Source organism: Coregonus clupeaformis, chromosome 1 (genome assembly GCF_020615455.1).
Source record: "Coregonus clupeaformis isolate EN_2021a chromosome 1, ASM2061545v1, whole genome shotgun sequence".
In the NCBI taxonomy this organism is placed as follows: Eukaryota; Metazoa; Chordata; class Actinopteri; order Salmoniformes; family Salmonidae; genus Coregonus; species Coregonus clupeaformis.
In genome coordinates, this window is record NC_059192.1 from 63,512,163 (window position 1) to 63,520,960 (window position 8,798).

Consider the following 8,798-nt stretch of genomic DNA (forward strand, 5'->3'; position numbering starts at 1 on the left):
TGGATTCAATTGTTTTTTTTCCCTTCATCACTCTACACACAATACACCATAATGACGAAGCAAAAACAGGTTTTTAGAAATGTATAGAAATGTATAAAAAAAATAAAAACGGAAATATAACATTTGCGTAAGTATTGAGACCATTTACTCAGTAGTTTGTTGAAGCCCCTTTGGCAGCGATTACAGACTTCTTTGGTATGACGCTACAAGCTTGGCACACCTGTATTTGGGGAGTTTCTCCCATTCTTCTCTGCAGATCCTTTCAAGCTCTGTCAGGTTGGATGGGGAGTGTCGCTGCACAGGTATTTTCAGGTCTCTCCAGAGATGTTAGATCGGGTTCAAGTCTGGGCTCTGGCTGGGCCACTCAAGGATATTCAGAGACTTGTCCCGAAGCCATTCCTGCGTTGTCTTGGATGATTGCTTAGGGTCGTTGTCCTGTTGGAAGGTGAACCTTCGCCACAGTCTGATGTCCTGAGCGCTCTGGAGCAGGTTTTCATCAAGGATCTCTCTGTACTTTGCTCCGTTCATCTTTCCCTCAATCCTGACTAGTCTCCCAGTCCCTGCCGCTGAAAAACATCCCCACAGCATGATGCTGCCACCACCATGCTTCACTGTAGGGATGGTGCCAGGTTTCCTCCAGACGTGACGCTTGGCATTCTGGCCAAAAAGTTCAATATTGGTTTCATCAGACCAGAGAATCTTGTTTCTCATGGTCTGAGAGTCCTTTAGCTGCCTTTTGGCAAACTCCTAGCTGGCTGTCATGTGCCTTTTACTGAGGAGTGGCTTCTGTCTGGCCAGTCTACCCTAAAGGCCTGATTGGTTGAGTTCTGCAGAGATGGTTGTCCTTCTGGAAGGTTCTCCCATCTCCACAGAGGAGCTCTGGAGCTCTGTCAGAGTGACTATCAGGTTCTTGGTCACCTCCCTGACCAAGGCCCTTCTCCCCCGATAGCTCAGTTTGACTGGGCGGCCAGCTCTAGGAAGAGTCTTGGTGGTTCCAAACTTCTTCTGTTTAAGAATGATGGAGGATCTTCAAACATGCTGCAGAAATGTTTTGGTACCCTTCCCCAGATCTGGTCCTCGACACAATCCTGTCTCGGAGCTCTATGGACAATTCCTTCGACCTCATGACTTGGTTTTTGCTCTGACATGCACAGTCAACTGTGGGATCTTACATAGACAGGTGTGTGCCTTTCCAAATCATGTCCAATCAATTGAATTTACCACAGGTGGACTCCAATCAAGTTGTAGAGACATCTCAAGGATGATAATTGGAAACAGGATGCACCTGAGCTCAATTTCAAGTCTCATAGCAAATGGTCTGAATAATTATGGATAAAAGTCTAAATACCTGTTTTTTCTTTGTCACTATGGGGTATTGTGTGTAGATTGATGAGGAAATGTTTAATTTAATCCATTTTAGAATAAGGCTGTAACGTAACAAAATGTGGAAAAAGTCAAGGGGTCTGAATACTTTCTGAATGCACTCATTTAGCAGCGGCGGCTGCTTATAATTTTTGGGATGTTAAATAGTTTTCAGTGTAAACTTAAACGACTAAAACCAGATATAAAGTATATAGAAAAGATCATGGAGGTATACAGTTTTAAATAAGATAAGCTTTGAGAACTAAGACTAACCAAAGTAAAAACTAGACAGTCAGGGAGAATCTTTTTTGTTTGTTTTTATGGCCCCCATTATATTGGTTATAATGTTTGAGTCACTTAGCATAAGAACACGGCATAAGCCATGTCAACATTTTTAGAATTGCAGGAAATCAGCTTTAAAACTGTAAAATAATATCTCAGCCCATGGCAAAATGTGTAGAATTGCAGGAAATTGGCTGAAATTTGGCTCTGTGGCAATTTTTTGCCGGAATCAGCGCCATTGGCCACGCCCACTACAACAAGTAAGTAGCCATTTGCCCTTCAATGTCACATTTTAAGTATGTAATTAAGTCAGGAGTAATTTAATACTTGGCGAGCATATTGAGGGGAGGGAAGTAGGGGAGGAGGGAGAGAAAATTGAGATGTAAGTGATAATGCACATCTGGAGCTATACCCCGGCCTTTGTTATAATGAAGACAAGCATGTGGTAGAATAGATTATGTCCGTTTTCAAAACACGAGGACTGTGTCATTGCCAAGTGTGAATTTAAACAACATTATGTGCCCCACACACAGCCTCACTTACACACATAGGAACACGGTAAAGGTATGGTAAACAGTGCTTCTATCATATTACGGCTATCGATAATGATGAGCGCAGAGGTGTTCCTTGCGGTGTGAGGCTCACCATCTTCTTAAAGACGGAGGCAGAAGCACAGGTAATTATCTTTTAGTTTGCAGTACAAACAACTTGCCTTTCCTCTAATACACTGCCGTATGCTATGGCAGAGAGAAAGCTACTCTACCGGAAAAGTGAAACACTATCCATGTCAGGCTAGTGGAACACTTCAGATTCTGTGTCAGCCTAGTAGAACACTATCCATGCTTTAGAAGACTGGGAGAAAGAACGCTACAGATGGTCTTCCAGGCAAAAGAACACACTACCCACTGGTTGAATCAATGTTGTTTCCACGTCATTTCAATGAAATTACGTTGAACCAATGTGGAATGGACGTTAAATTGACATCTGTGCCCAGTGGTACCCATGCTCTTCTAGACAGGTGAAGATCTACCGTACCCATGCTCTTCTAGACAGGTGAAGATCTACCATACCCATGCTCTTCTAGAAAGGTGAAGATCTATTGTACCCATGCTCTTCTAGGCAAGGGAACCACACTACCCTGTCAGTTTGATATGCAGAGGGTGATACATGACAAAGATAAGCCCACTAACTCTTATCACTACTGTGTGAGCCCAACTGTTTATACGTATTCTGTAATTTGAGGACCTCTCCATCTTTAGCTTGTTCAGCTATGATTCATTAGCCTGGCTGTTAATGTAAAGAGGGATGAACTAGAACAAGTTTCACTCAATGAACAAAGTAAAACCCACAAGAGCCATTATGCTCACCGACAGGTTTTACAGCGCTTTTCAGTTATCAATTTCTCAATGATGTTATGAAGCGTGAAGGTAAACAGCGAGGTCTGGTTGAAGAGCAGCAAGAGGGCTGGGATTCTGAAGAGGTTGGCTCAATGCCATAGCTATACTCTTCCTGACCAGGGGAGCTGGCTGTACCACCACCCCCATCTACTGGACAAACACTGCAAAGTCAGCTTTGGCCAAAGCCTTGCTTGTATAACTGAACCAGCAGCATTGCAAATAAACAGTGAGAGAAAGTATTGTACGCATGCTGAAATGATGCATCCTCGCAGCCAGCATCTGCCCCAGTGGGACAGCAGAGTTTGTCCATCTAGTGGTGTGATTTACATGTGACCCACATTAATGCGCTAGTTCTCTACCATAGTGATCTAAGCCCCCAGCCTCTCACCCATTAAAAGGGGATAAATTCAAGAGATTCTGGCAGAGACAATATTTATTTTCTGCTAAAATGTATTTGCCGGAACTGTGGCTTTCTTTCTCCCTCTCTCCCCATCCTCCTCTCTCTCTTTCTCATTCTCTCTCTCACTCTCACTCCCAGCTTCCTGTGAGCATAGGGCAGGTTTTTCAGCAAGGCTCATGATGGCTTGGTCGATACACACTAATGAAAGCTGCTTTTATGAATATGTCAGCTGTTTACCAGGGAGAGCGGGCAGCTTTATTTCGAAGTAATGGATATTGGCTGACGGATTGATTTATTGGTCGGGTGATTGGTGCATTGTATCAGCACTATAATGGAAGGAAGGATACCTGTGGCAGGGCAGGGTGTTAAAACAACCACCTATCCTACACGTTTAATGTCTGCCCTTACAAAAGCATTGGAATTCACTACTAACCACTAAACCACTGTATCTGCATCTGCATCTGCAATACCTGCTTCATGATAGTGATAAAACACAAACGGTGGGTTCTTACAGGGGTGTAGGTCATAGGCAGCCGGTGGCACCTTAATTGGGGAAGACAGGCTCATAGTAATGGCTGGAACTGAAAAAATGGAATGGTATCGAACACATCAAACACATGATTTCCATGTGTTTGATACCATTCCATTCACTCCATTCCAGCCATTATTATGAGCTGTCCTCCCTTCAGCAGCCTCCTGCAGTGTATGTTAAGGAAACATGATGCAAATGTTCCAATGTGCTTTTGTGAGAATTTAAGATATGTTTGACATAGTGCCTTTGAGTGAGTCCATGAAATTGAAGAGGGAAACAGGAGATAGTAATACAATGCATTTTGAGTATACATTATCATTTTAGTCCACAGGAGATATACTATAAGAATAAATACATTTCCACAAAAAGCTACGTGGGGGACGAGGGAGTTGAGGAAGTGCTCAAGGTGACAAGCAGGTTGACATTTATTGTCATGAATCTTGCCCTGGAGGTAGAACTGGGTGATTTCCGCTAAATGGGCCAGCTGCAAAGTCAAAATTGGCTATATTGTAAAAATTCATGAAAACAAAAATGAGCTTTTTGGTCTTAATTTAAGGTTAGGGCTAGGCATTAAGGTTAGCAGAGTGGTTAGGGTTAAGGTTAGGCTTAAGTTTAAAATCAGATTTTATGACTTTGTGGCTGTGCCAGCCAGTGACCACTATGCAGAGATGCCTCCAGAACAAGATTCATTACGAAAACACTAACCTGCTTATTACAATGCATATGAATCTCCTTTGGCAGCGTGGTATATATTTTGTTTCTGTCCACAGAGACTGCCACGGTTCTGGAGCTGTGCTGATCATATCTCCTCTCTAAAGTTTCTGCCAACTTCATCACCAGCTACTGGAGCAACTGGAGGAAAATGAAACTCTGTTTTTGCTCATCAACTCACTGAATAATACAGCCTACTCTATGCGTTTTACTCTATTTACAGTAATAACAAAGAATGGTATTATACCAGTGATACAGCTGAAAAAATCCATGATTGGGAAGACTGACTGAAGGAGTATAAAGCTATGTGATGGTAAAATAATAGCCCTACCCATATCCCAGAAGATATGCATTTTATAGTAGTCAGCTGCTTTTCATACACATCTATATTAATCAGTTATAGGCCTATACCCTACAAGGTTTCATTGCAAAGTGCCCTCCCATCTCACTGATCTACTGTATCATAATCTGCCCTATCAATCTGGCTATAAACAAGACTAGCAAGAGACAGGAAATATAATTAAGAATGGATTATAAAACAGCATGTATGCACTTATTTGTCCCAGTCCATTAGTGAGTATTATCATACAGTTGTTTACACTCTTCATCTTGTGAATGCCAATAGTTGTATAGAATATGGAAATATAGATATGCAAAATCATTATGAATAATGTTCAGTGCTTTGAATACAACAAAGCTCTGAAAGTGGCACAGTTATTGTCTCTCTTTGTTCAATCCCAACTGCTGAGAAATGTAATAGCCCAGATAAGATTGGATGACAGAAGGAAGTAAGAGGGCCACTTTCAGTCCTGGGCTGTCCCACTGGCTATACAAATTGACTTGCTGAGACAGTGGATCACAGGCTGATGGGGGTCACTATTTCATTATTAAAAAGTCTAATCATAAGCAGAGACAAGAAGGTATTATGAGGGAGAGTTGGGGACATCCTTGATGAAGAGTTGATTATAAAGACACGAAAGGTGAAATTGCTGGGAAGCTTCTGAAATAGGGCTAATAAACTACACTGATATAGGCCTAGGCTAGACATTTAACTGGGTTCGAACACTGTGGAGCATACTATAGGCTCCACACCGAGTTGAATGAAAAGAAAGGCACAAATCCACAAACATGCGCTGCAATAGATTCAATACCTGTACTTCAGATATCAGACCCACTTCCTCTTCTTCTGAGCACAAACATTATACACTCCACATGGGTTACACAATGCAGTCCCTTCTATTCAATACATTCTCTGGGGACTGACGCTGCATAACATCCCATCCTCAAAGCCCATCTCCAGTTTATATGATATGACCACACCATAGAGAGGCTACAGTTCCCTCTTGTGCTGAAGCACACCAGCTAATCCAAGACAATCTGTTCTGTTCCCTCCTGACGACAGCACAGCAACCCTCTCCCCCACCTCTGTCTCACACTGCAGCTGCATAGCCATTTGTATCCTCTCATTCAAACTGTGAAATGGCTTACTTCAGGACAATAACAAATCCTTTCTCTCACCCTCTCCCTCTCTACTGTAGTGAATCAGACATGGCTGGACACACAGAAGGACCTCACATGGCGTCAGGATGTCAGGTTCCCTTGTGAGTTTTCCTTTCCCCTAGGCAACTAAAGCTGATAGATACAGTCTGACCATCTGCCCACATGTTTGGCCATATGTTCCACAGGGTGCCTATCTTTAACATGTGCCCTAGCTATCAAACAGAGCAAAGGGTCAGAATCACTGAGCTCCTCTCTTAAATTATTTACACTCACACACAATACATCACATACATTGTATTGGTGTAAATGGTCAGTCACGCAGACGCACACACAAGAGTACATTTAAGTAAAGACAAAAAATATTGAATAATTATTCAATAGCCCACAGACATATTCAATCATTAGGCTCGCTATTCAAATTTCTTTGATAAAGACATACTTAGAAGAACATTAATAATAGTTCAGAGAATAATATACATTATCAAGTACATTTTAATTGCACCCACAAAGAAATTATACATTCCCATTAACAATCATCTCTTTCTCTTTAAAACTGAAAGCTGTAATTTGTTCTGTGACATTTCAAAGAAGCCCCACTGAGCACTTAATTGAGACACAAAAGTAATTTATAATGGCACACTGCTCATCTGCATGCCTGGGAATTTGGCAGTGGATACCCACTACTAGTACAATCAAATTAGAGTTGAGTGGACCACTCATCCAAACAGTTGTCATCCTCTTTTGAGTGTGTTGGAGTGTCCTAAATATCTCTCATCAAGATGTTGGCTCTAGTCCTACTACTGTACTGGCTGGAGCAGCTCCAACAGTCATGACACCTCAGAGTCCCATTCTAAACTGCTTCCTATGTGTCAGTGTTCAAAAAGCAATTTAAGAGATTCTGACTGGTGTAATATTATATGGATAGTCACATAGGGCATCCAGAGACCATTAAGCATATAGCCTAACATACCTGTACATGTACAGTATAGGCTACATGCCTCCATGCATCTGCCGTCCACACTTCAGTTCCGAGTGTCCACGGACAAATGCTGTTATTATCACCTCAGACAGATTGGGCAGGTGGCATTAACAGGTGTTTGATGCCTGGGCTTGAGTTCTTATCAAACATACCTAAATATTACTTGTTAAAGAAAGGAAATGGCAGTGTGCTAGTGTGACAATGTGCTGCTGATAAGGCTCTGTACACGTTCCATACAAACGTATGCAGAAATTCCCCAGATAATCTTGGAGAAGTTGAGAGAGAGAGATTTAAAGCCCTTTCTGTATGTTTCCTGAGGTGGTGGCATTTCTGGTGGACAGGGTGTAAAAACTACAGGGGACAACAGTGACATAACATCCCATCCTCAAAGCCCATCTCCAGTCTATCTGTTATGACCACATCACAGAGAGGCTGCAGCTCCCTCTTGTGCTCTCAGCTAATCCAAAACCATCTGTTCTGTTCCCTTCTGGCAACCCCTTCCTTCCTGACAACAACACAGCAACCATAGAAATAAGAATGAATAGAATGGGCTCAGAACCTCTAAACCTGGCAATTTGACTGATAAACTCATGGGTACACTCGCAATGGCGGACCTGGTATTGTGACGCAGGATTGCCAGTTACCAGGCTTTGGCTACCTCCAGGCATTTGAGTCTTGGACGGAATGAGAGTCGGAATTAGCTCGCTAATGTTTGAATGAATGAGTTGATAAAGTTCAATAAAATAATGTTTACCAACATTTTTATTGGGTGTTCTCTTCTTTGGGTTTGCTAAAAATAGTTTGTAAACTATGAAGATGGCTAGCTAGCTGATTAGGTAATTGATTTAGCAAGCTAAATGCAAAAAACATAGCTAGCTGAGCAGGTAAGATAGCCAGCATGGTTAAATAAATCATTATCATGCTATCTTTAAATCTTTACTCACCGTGACAACATTAGCTACCTAGCTTACTTTTGTAAAACTTTCGGACTGTGACAGACAGTCATTTTGGCATTTAGAGTTAGTCTGTGTCATGAAGAATTAAAAAATAAATAATAATAAATTAAGTTTGAACTTGTTGTATTAGACCGCTCTCTACTGGTAAAGAATGGCATTGATTATAGCAGGCCTTCAGCAATGTAATGCCAGATGCATGCCATTAATTAATAACTATTAATCAAATAATGATTTATTATACATCACTTTTAAGGGCAATAATAATGGGTGAAGAAATGCCCCGCGCATGTGCATTTACTGAGTGCAACAAATTAACCAGAGGAGTGGAGGAAAACTCCATAATTACCTTCCATAGGTGTAAAATGTATAAATAGTATTCATTAGTTGTAACATCAGAGAACTAGAGTGAGATTTAATTTATATGAGTAACACATACTTTCCTAATCAAAACTGAAGGCGCATTCAAATTAAATTAAATATGTTTATTATGAAAGATATGTTTTAGGTTCCCAAATGATCCTACTAGGAATGAGAAATGGCAGTCTACTTATGCAGCAGGCATTTCAAATTTTAAAAAAATCTGACATTAACATATGTGACACTTAGGGAAGACGCATTCCCTACAGAATGTGAGGTATGGAGTTACACATTACATACAAGAGCAGATTTGCTACAGAGA